General features: G+C 40.3%; 1 pseudogene; it reads left to right on the top strand.

The window, feature by feature from the left end:
* Positions 1 to 7,516: 7,516 nt before the first annotated feature.
* Positions 7,517 to 10,015, top strand: LOC100657906 (pumilio homolog 3-like; annotated as a pseudogene).
* Positions 10,016 to 10,766: the final 751 nt, after the last annotated feature.

Here is a 10,766-nt window from a genome sequence, read left to right as displayed (position 1 = left end):
AAAGAAATAAGCAGAGTTGAGCAGAAATTTGGAAGAGTAAGAATCTGCTGGTTGCTTTGAATTGGGGAATGCTTTCCAGGAAGAGGGAATGATGAACGAGAGAGTGGGAGACAAGAAGAGCCCATGCAAACTTGGGTATTTTTAAGATTTTCAGTGTATCTAGGAGCCCTGGTGGCAGTGGTTAAGAGCTATGGCTTCTAACCAAGAGATCAGCAGTTCAAATCCATCAGCTGCTCCTTGGAAACCCTATGGGGCAGTTCTACTCTGTCCTATATGGTCACTATGAGTAGGTATCAACTCTATGGAAACAGGTTTTTTTTTTTTTTTTTTAGGGTAGCGTTTCTCACCTTCAACACTGTTGACATTTTCGCCAGATAATTCTTAGTTGTGGGGGCTGTCCTGTCTAAAGCAGGATGTTCCACAGCATCCCTGATCTCTCTTCACTAGATTTCAGTAGCACCCCCTCCACCAGTTGTGAGGATCAAAATTGTTTCTACACATTACCAAATGTCCCTGGGGGTGGGTGGATAACCTCCCACAGTCGAGAACCACTGCTCTGGAATGTAGGTTGCAAGGGAAGAAATCATGGAAAGGAGGCGGAGGTGATGGCCAGATCATGGCTAACTCCCTCAACCATACTAAAGCAGTGTCTCGTTTTCTTTTTGGTGATGGGGAACAATCTTATTCATGAGCACATGTGGGAAGCCTCTTAATATAACTTAAATAGAATCCAAATTTTTCCACTTTACCGGTCTGTGAATTCATTAACAGCAGTAATTCAAATTGCAATTGCTCCCTGTATCCACCTGCTGACTCAGGACCCGTAACTTTTTTCACTCCTGCAAAATCTCCTCTTTTTTCCTGAAGTGTGTGCGTGTGTGTTTGGAGTCCTTGCAAGTTTCCAGCATATGCTCGTGGACACACTGGGGCCCACAGCTCCCTCTGCTCCATTAGGGACTGCTGTTGTTCTGGACAGCAGACGTCCACATGGATGGCCAGAAAGGCGTGGCTGAGACAATGCTTATAATCCATGACCTTCGGGGTCCAGACTTAGCGCACTGTATTGGGTGACATGGCCCAGTTGCTCAAATGTGTTTTAATAAATTTTTCTTCTTCACCTGCAATGTTCAAACATCATAACAGCAAACACACTAATAGACTACATACACACTCATTGAAATCCCACTTTTCATTTTAGTCACTTCCCTTACATTTCATCATCAGTGTTCTAGCACCATTCCCTTAAAACAAATAACAAACAAGCAAAGAGATAGGTAGACGGACAGATAGACAGACAGACAGACAGAGACTCAGTATCTTCCCCACCCCATTTCTATGCAGCCTGTCTTTGTGCATCGAAAGGAAACTGCCAGCTATAGTTCACATGCACCTCTTGCTCTTCCTTCCTCCCTTTTCTCCTGTCTCTGTGATTCTCCCTCTATTTTCTGTTTTCTTTATGATAAAAACAGAGAGAGCAATTATACAGAAGTCCTTGGAGGTAAGGAGATAGGAAGCAATGAAAACCTTTACGGGGGCAGAGAGGAGGCCAAGGCTAAGAATTTTGGTTCCATCCCAGAAGATGTAACAGTCTACCTGGGGCACTGTTATTGATTGAGAAATGCTGTACTGGTGGCCGCAACTGCTTCACCAATCTCTGTCATGTCCCTTTTTGTCCGTAGAGCACAGCTTTCCTGGGTGGGCATTTCTGTCTTCTGTCCACTGTGCATTCTACTTTCTCCTGTTGCTCAAAAGTTTCTTACTGGGATTGCCAACAAGCTGCCAGGTGTCACCAGCAATCACCTTGAGCATCACAGAATGCAAGATTCTCAGCTGCCTGAGATGAAGTTGATGGGGATTACCAGTCTCTCCCACGTCATGTTACATATCATTAGAGATGTCTATGCAATGCAGACTGTTCTGTCTTGCACAACAGCATTTACTGTACTTTTTACTCATAGCCCAGACACCCTTCCGGTTGGCTAGCTCAGCACCAGATTTGAGAAACAACCGCAGTGCTGTAACCAAACTCATTATTCCCTCCAATGAGTTGTTCTTGAGTCAGGTGACTTTGCCATTCTTGGAATCGACTCGATGGCAGCTTTTTTTTTTTTTTTAATCTTTCTTTAGAAGAGATATATAGCCCTCTCGCCATGGTGTTTCTCAGTCTCCGTGCCTTTAGGCTTCCATTGGCCCACCTGCCTCTCTGTCGGTCATGCCCACTGTGACTGATCTCTATTCTTGGATGCACCTTACATGCAAGTAGATATTTCTACTATAATATATTCCCTAATCCTCATTTTTATGGATTTATTTATTTCTCACTATCCAGGGGCATGTTTTTCCTGTAAGTCATTTCAAACTCTTTGTGGAATGAGGTAGGTGATAAAGACATGAACAAATCCATACGTTAGAATAGTACATGAAATGGATGTGGAGGGCAGATAAGAGGCAAGTGCAAATAGTGCCCTGAGTGAAAACAGCTGATCTGCTGGAAGGGAAAATAGATAATATGGGATACGAGGCATATAACCTCTAATCAAGTGTAAAAGTATAAAAAGATTACGATGGCGAACACAGTACTGTTGTTGTTTATCTGGCATTACCACAAAATGAGGCGTTCTACTTAAGTGACTTTTTCTGAAAACTAAAGCTTATTCTTTACAAGAGGACACACTTTTCTTTTTAATCATTTTTATGGAAATCATTCTAAAAAGGTCACAAACTGAAATTTTCGATACTGACAAGTTGTTTCAAAAAAAAAAAAAAAAAACACATTGCCAAATGTCATTGGAGGAGGTGGGATCTCCCACAGTTGAGACTTACTGCCCTAGCATGTTGATTGTAAGGGAAAGAATTCTGAAAATTAGACTGAACTGATGGCTGAATCTTTGCTCGATTACTTAAAATCTGTAATATGAGTATGTATTATGATACTATACCCTAACACATTCTGCTCCAGTGTTGTGATGGTTAAGATTGTGTGTCAACTTGTCTGGGCCATGATTCTTAGTGTTTACATGTGATCACTCCCATGATGGAATCTGCTATGAATAGCCAATCAATTGAAAGGGAGTTTCCTTGGGGATGTGGCCTGCATCAGAATATAAGCAAATATTCTGGCTTTTTTATTCACTCTGGAACCTACGGCTACCTCCTGTTCATCTGATCTCTGGTTCTTGGGACTTGAGCTATCAGCTTATCTGCCAGTCTTGGGATTTGTTGATCTTCACAGCTCGTGAGTGGGAGCCCTGCTCTCCGATGTGCTGATCTTGGGTTTGCCAGCTTCTGAAGCTATGTGAATCAGGAGAAGCCTTGCGGTCTTGCCTGCCAATCTTGGGATTCATGGATCTTCACAGCCTGTGAGCGAGAGCTTTGCTCTCCAATCTGCCTATCTTGGGTTTGCCAGACCCTCTGGCTATGTGAATTGAGAGAAGCCTCGATCCTGATCCACAGACTTGGGACGTTACAGCCTCTACAATTGAGTGAGCTGCTTCCTTGATACAAATATCTGTATATATTTATACGCTTTACTGGTTTTACTTCTCTAGAGAACCCAGCCTAAGACATTTGGTACTGAGACTGGTTCTAGAGAAACAAAATTGTAAGGATGAGTTTTCTAAATTAGTTCTCAAGTCTTGTTAGTCTTAAAGATGTTGATGACTTTGCTTCCAGCAGTAAAGAAGGAACTGCTAATCCATGGCGTAAGGAGGCAATACAAATATGCAAAATATCACCACCAGTAGATCAGGTATTGGTGAAAGGCAAGGCCATGGGTGAACACACGCATGATATCTTTCTACAGTTTTGCCAGAATGAGAAATATAAGGAAGATAGTTAGTTGGTCCTATGTTCGCTAGACAAACTGTGAAAGAAAAAGATGCACTCAGGGCTTCAGAGCTAAAGCTCAAGTGCTGCATAGATTACCTCAAGGCTTCCACTTGTGCTTTGAAAGAAAGCTTTATTTCTTGTAGTAACAGAGCTGAAATCCAGAGTCTTATTGTAAGAGCAGTTGAACTACAATGCCAGCTCAATTGCCAACCTTGAGAGGTATCTGAAGTTAAAGTAAGGGCATTGATTAGGGAGAAATGGGATCCTGAAACTTGGGATGGGGACCTCATACCACCAAGAAAGTAGTGCCAGGAGAAAAGCATGTTCTTTCGACCTGAGGTTCCTGAGCTGAGATGCTCCAAACCAAAGGAAGACTGATGCATCACAAGGACCTTCCTCCAGAGCCAACAGAGAGAAAAAGCCTTCTCCTGGAGCTGCTGCCCTGAATTCAGACTTCTGGCCTACTGGACTGCGAGAGACTAAACTTCTCTTTGTTAAAGCCATTTACATGTGGTATTTCTGTTATAGTAGCACCAGATGACTAAGACAAGTATATTCATTTTAGTATCTTTTAATATCTTACATATATTAAGTAAGGCTCTTGGCCATGCAAACAGATTGCTTTTGACTGCTAACATAAAGGCTAGTGGTTTGAATCCACCCAGTGGTACTGCAGAAGATAGACCTGGTAATCTGCTTCAGTTAAGATTACATCCAAGAAAACACTGTGGAGCTCAGGCTCAGGTTTACTTGGTGACATGTGCAGTCATCATGAATCAGAATCTACCCAATAACAACTAAAAATAACAAAAGCGTTATATTGAGTTGTTACTCTGTGCCTGGCACTGTGCTTAAGGATTTCATCTACTATCTTGTGAGATTCTCACAAGGCACATACTATTGAGGCATGTGGAACTTTTTGTCCTTTCACCAAACAATGCCATTTATGTTGTTTTTTGATTCTTATGCCTGCTTTTAATAATTGTTACATCTCCTTGCTTATTGCATGGCTACCAGCTCTCACTTATCCAGCTTCTAATTTTTTGCTTTTAATCTTCTATGCAATTTTATAGCTGGAAAAAACATTTCATAAAATTATACATCAAGAAAGTTGGAGGTCCAAGTGAAAGTCTCAGGGTTTGATTGGATTAAAATGGATGCGTGACTTCAGAGAGTATAGTCACTCAGGATGCCACACCATATTACCCATGAGGCCAGGTTGAGAAATCCCAGACCCCCAAACATCCATCTCTATCTACATGGTTAAGCTGGGCTTGGCTTTTATGCAATAGCCTCTAAATGTACAGCTTCCAATTATGGAAAAACATATGCCTTTATTTTTTACATGTTGATACTGACAGGTGATGGGTAAGTAATGACTGCTCATTAGAACTGAATGTTTCTAAGCATTTAATTAATCTCTTAGAAATTAATCTTAGACTTTCAGCAGCATGTGGCTCTAAGAACAGGTCACTAGTATGAACTTAATACAATGGCTAAAAAGGCTTTCTAAGAATTGTTTGTACCTCTGGGTGTAGCTTAGTGAGAGACTTCTGGTACAAATTGTTTAAATTTTCTGCCACCTGTATTTAGTATGACCTACTTTGTGTTGCTCACTGGATTCATTACGAGTTATATCTGAGATATTTATTGCATTTATAATAATATGTGTGAATGAAGAAATAAAAATGTTAATGTTTATTAAAATATATCAGAATCTGACAGAATAGCACAGCTAGACTGGATATGGCTAGTGGGTTGGGATGCTGAGTTTTTGGTTGCATAGCTTTTTGTTTAATTTTTGTTGTGGTTAAATATATGTAACAATCAAACCAAAAAACCCATTGCCATCGAGTCAATTCCAACTCATAACAATCCTATTGGACAGAGTAGAACTGCCCCATAGAGTTTCCAATGAGCACCTGTTGGATTTGAACTGCCGACCTTTTGGTTAGCAGCCGTAGTTCTTAACCATTACACCACCAGGGTTTCCATACGTAACCAAACATTTCCCAATTCAACTGTTTTTATGTGTACAATTCAGTAACATTAATTATGTTTACCATATTGTGCAACCATCATCACTATCCATTTTAAATTTTTTCATAACCCTTAATAAAACTCAGCACTCCTTAAACATTACTTTCCCATTTCTCCCTCCCATCTGCCCCTGATAACCACTAATAAACGTTGGTATCTATGAATTTGCCTATTCTGGATATTTCGTATAAGTGGGATCATACAATACTCGCCCTTTTGTGCCTGATATATTTTGCTCAGCATTATGTTTTGAAGATTCATCCATGTTGTAGCATGTATCAGAACCTCTTTAAGGTGAAGTAATATTTCATTGTGTATATATCACATTTCGTTTATCCATTCATCTGTTGATGGACACTTGAATTGCTTCAACCTTTTGGATATTGTTAACAATGCTGCTATGAACATTGGTGTGCATACTTTCTTTCTAGGTTGGTAGCCACCATGGTGAACCTACAAGAAAGGTCTGTGCAGACATTTCTGCAAAGGTCTTGAGGTTTGGGATGATACAAGAAGATTTGCAGCATAGTGCTGTATGTCTTTTTTATGGGTAAGGACACATGTCTTTGTGACTTGGATGCTGGAGCCTGAGTCACTCTTCTCATTTGGACCTTAACCTGAAGATGATCTTACTTCAATAAGCTGTGATACAGTTAAAATAACGTGATCTTAAAAAGGTAGCTATAGCTGTTGATCATCTCATCATGGGGAAGCAGCAGGCTCAGAACGTTACAGAAATTTTAAGAGAATGAGGAGGAGTGTCTAAGGATCCAGGCCTAGGCCCTAGCTCTATCACCCCCTAACTTCATGGTTTCTAGAAACTGACTTTCAATTTTATCTCTAAGTTGGAGAGAGCAGTGATGCCCACCTCAGAGGGTTGTTGGGAGAACTACAGGGAATAATGTGTCTGTGAAAAGCATTTTAGGAACTTTAATTTGCCATATTTTTTTTCTTAATATTATTTAGGGAATATTTCCAAGGTTTAATCTCCTTTTACATCATCATCTGGACACAGGTGATATTTAAGGTATGAGCCCTCAAGGAAATAAGGTCACCAATTAAGGCACCAGTGAATTTAGCAAACCTTTAAAAAGCCCTCTTTGAAGTGAGCCATACATCTGTTCTTTTGTATTTCTGTGTTTTCTTCAAGCAGTTTGTCAACAATGATCATTGATCTTCATCAACCATAATAGAAAATTTTGCTTCCGCTGTATAAAAAGACCCAATGAAGAGAGCTTCCCAGACAGCCTAGCAGGAATTCCTCATTTTGGTTCAGTCCACAGTTGGCCTGTATCACTATTTTTATGGTCTCTGAAAATCTCTCTCACTAGAAAGATCATTGTGCACGGTGAGCACATCCTTCAAGGGAAAGATAAAGAGACTGAACATGTAGTTCACTTAAGACATGCACATTTTATGCTCCATCACAATTGGTCCTCAGACTGACCTTGGGAAAAAGAGATTGCAATCCACATATTATAGATGAGAGCACTGATGCTCTTAAAATTTATTTACTTACGTTTATACTGATGGTAATGTCTAGAGATGTACCTAAATTTCATCCTCTCTAACATCTACATCAGTGTGGTTTCTGTAGGGTGTTCTGCTTTTCAGGAAATTAAGAGGTAGCTTCCGAAGTGGTGGCAGTTAGAGTGGGGCTCATACATGTGTGAGTTGCTATGAAGGAAGTCAAAGGGAAAAAAAAAAAATTCACAGGAAAGGATACAAAGTCATCACAAGAGAAAAAAAAAAAATTTCATAAAAGCCCTGGTTCTGGTTTTTCAAAGACACTCCCTAAGAAAAGTTGTTAAGGAAGATGGACCTAAAGTTACATCTAAGACCTTTGAGAAAAGTGCCATAAAGCCTTCGAAACAGGGTGTGAAGCACTTCAAGAATAAGCAGCAAGGAAATAAAGTACTAGAGTACAAATTCCAGCAGGCTAATAAATTTAACAGGAAGAGAGAATTCCAGCCAGACAGTAAAAGTAATCAATCAGCAGCCAAGAAACCCAAATGGGGCAATTTCAAAAAGGCGAAGGAAGAGCTGAAGCAGAGCAGACAACTCAGTGACAAAACCAACTATGATACTGTTGGCTAGGAAAAGCAGATTTGGGAGATCGTAAAAAGAAAAGACTGTGACAAAGAAAAAAGTTGATGATCGATTTGCAGAAGTTGATTCAAGGGACAATTGAAACTATGGACTCCAAGTGTATGATCCAGTGTTACATTCAATATAGAAATGAAGAGCAGAGAGAAGAGGCTTTCAAAGAATTGTAAAATAATTTGGTTGAAATTGAGTAAAGGCAAATATTCCAGAAAGATTGTTAAGAAATTTTTTATGTATAGGAGCAAACCACAGATTGCAGATATCATCCGAAGTGTCAAAGGCCATGTAAGGAAGATGCTGAGACACATAGGAGCCTTGGCCGTTGTGGAGTATGCCTACAATGGAAGAGCAGTCCTGGAGTGGAGGAACCTGCTGACCAGGACCTTTACAGCAATACATTTCAGCTCTACAAGTCAGCAGATCACTCAACCCTGGACAAAGTATTAGAGGCATACTCAGCAAAACTGGAGCTTATTATGGATGAAATGAAACAGATTTTAACTCCAATGGCCCAAAAGGAAGCTATGATTAAATACCCATTGGTGCATAAAGTGTTTTTGGACTTTTTCACCTATGCATCCCCGCCAAAACTAAGATCGGAAATAATTGAAGCCATCCTAGAAGAGGTGGTGTACCTGGCACATAACCATGATGGTGCCACAGTGACCATGCACTGCCTCTGGCACAGCACCCCTAAGGATAGGAAAGTGATTGCAAAAACTATGAAAACTTCCTTTCAAAATGTGGCTAATGGCCAATACTCCCATTTGGTTTTACCGGCAGCATTTGATTGTATTGACGATACTAAGCTCATGAAGCAGTTAAACATATCAGAAACTATCATTTCCTTGCCTAGCATAGTAAATGACATATAAGAAAGGAAGGTCCTGTTGTATTTACTGAGCCCCAGAGATCCTGCACATACTGTATGAAAAATCATCAAAGTTCTGCTGAAAGGAGATGAAAATGCACGCAGTAAGAGATATACAAAGACCTGCTGGCGAGAGCTCTTAGTGACCATCTCCCCAGCTTTGTTAAGCTATCTGCAAGGACACTCCCAAGAGAAAGTGCTGGATAAGTCTGCGTGTGTGCTGGTGACCGACATCCTGGGATCTGTCTGGGAGACATCTAGCCTGCCATCAATCCCACTACCAGCTTGGCAGCAGGCGAGCTGCATCCTGGTGGCTGAGATGAAGAACTTCACTTTGCGGAAGCCCTGTAGGATATCTCATTCTGAAGTGACTCACGGAGCAAGACGGAAAGATGAAAGAGAGCTGAAGAGAAGATTATTTTCCAAAAACACTTGTGATGCATGTTGGGATGAAGAACCTTACATCCTAAAAAAAAAAAAAAAAAAAAAAGCTAGTATAAATCAGGGTGCCATTATTCTCTCCAGCCTTCTCCAGAGTTCTGATCAAGAAGTTGCAAGCAAAGTCAAAGCTGGGCTGAAGAGCCTCATCCCTACATTGAAAAAGACCCAAAACATCAGCAAAGGACTAGAAACGCTACTAAAAAAAACTGACAACATAGGCAGAAACAGTTAAGACCCAGACAAAGTCATTGCTCTTGTTCTGCTCTGCTTTCCCAGGGCAGGAAAGAAGACTTGGGGTCTGCCTTGCTGGTAATTTAGGTGCTCTGTACTTGTGTTCACTCTTTGTATGAGAATCTATTTATAAAGTGGTTTCTAAAAAAAAAAAAAGAGGCAGCTTCCACCTGCCTCATGTTTAGTAAAGGCCAGAGAATTCCACTGAAGGAATCAGAAGACATGTGTTACAGTATTTCTCTGCCATATTGTACACTTGAGAAAATCGTATAACTTCTTTTAACCTCAGTTTTTTCCACCCTTGTGTATATCTCCTGCTTGTTGAGGATCAAATGGAATAAATGGAAGCAAAACTGCATGGTAGGCTGTTGAGTGCTCTATAGAAGTGAAGAATTGGCATTATTCAAAGAGACTTTATCCAATTTTGTCAGATATTTAAGACAGAATGAGTGAGAATATCACTTGGCCCCTACTTCTAGAAAACAACATTTTACTCCACCCAATGGGTTGGCATAAGAGATCCAGCTACTTGTGTTCTTGACAATGACTGTTGTTGTTGTTAGGTGCCATCAAGTTGTTTCTGACTCACAGAGAGACTCTGTGTACAATACTGCCCAGTTCTGCACCATCCTCGCAATCCTTGCTATGTTGGGGCCCATCGTTGCAGCCACTGTGTCAATCCATCTTGTTGAGGGTCTTCCATTTATTAACAGAGCTGCGTTGGACTTATGGTAGAACCTAGATTTAATGGTGGCAGCACATTTAGCACTCTTAGTGGTTAGTGTTAGGAAGGTCTTCCTGGGCCCAGCCTCCCACTTTATTAACTTCTTAAATCTGTGTTGAAAACAGTGGGATGCTTATTGTATCTCCCTCTGACCTATTCATAAAGAGGACAACAGATGTGATGGGAGTATTTTAATCCTCAGGTTTATTAGAATCACATACAGTAATAACATTAGAACTGGAAGGGAAAGCTTATAGATCGACTAATCATTATATTAAGAACTCTATGTGGCAGGCACCATGCTAGGAATCGGGGAGACAAAAATGAAATAAAAGGGTTCCTCCTCTCCACAGGCTCCAAATCTGGGGAAATAATATAAATTCTATATATTCCATAAGTCATGTATTAAATATGTAATTATTAGTTAGTGGCCAGATAAAAAGAAAAAAAATAGAACATTCTAGGCCATAAAATTTTGTACATAACATTTTCTTCAACCACTTTTTGGAAACATTTGAACATAGG

This window comes from Loxodonta africana, chromosome 9 (genome assembly GCF_030014295.1).
Source record: "Loxodonta africana isolate mLoxAfr1 chromosome 9, mLoxAfr1.hap2, whole genome shotgun sequence".
NCBI classification, from domain to species: domain Eukaryota; kingdom Metazoa; phylum Chordata; class Mammalia; order Proboscidea; family Elephantidae; genus Loxodonta; species Loxodonta africana.
This window is presented reverse-complemented; position numbering and strand designations above follow the sequence as displayed.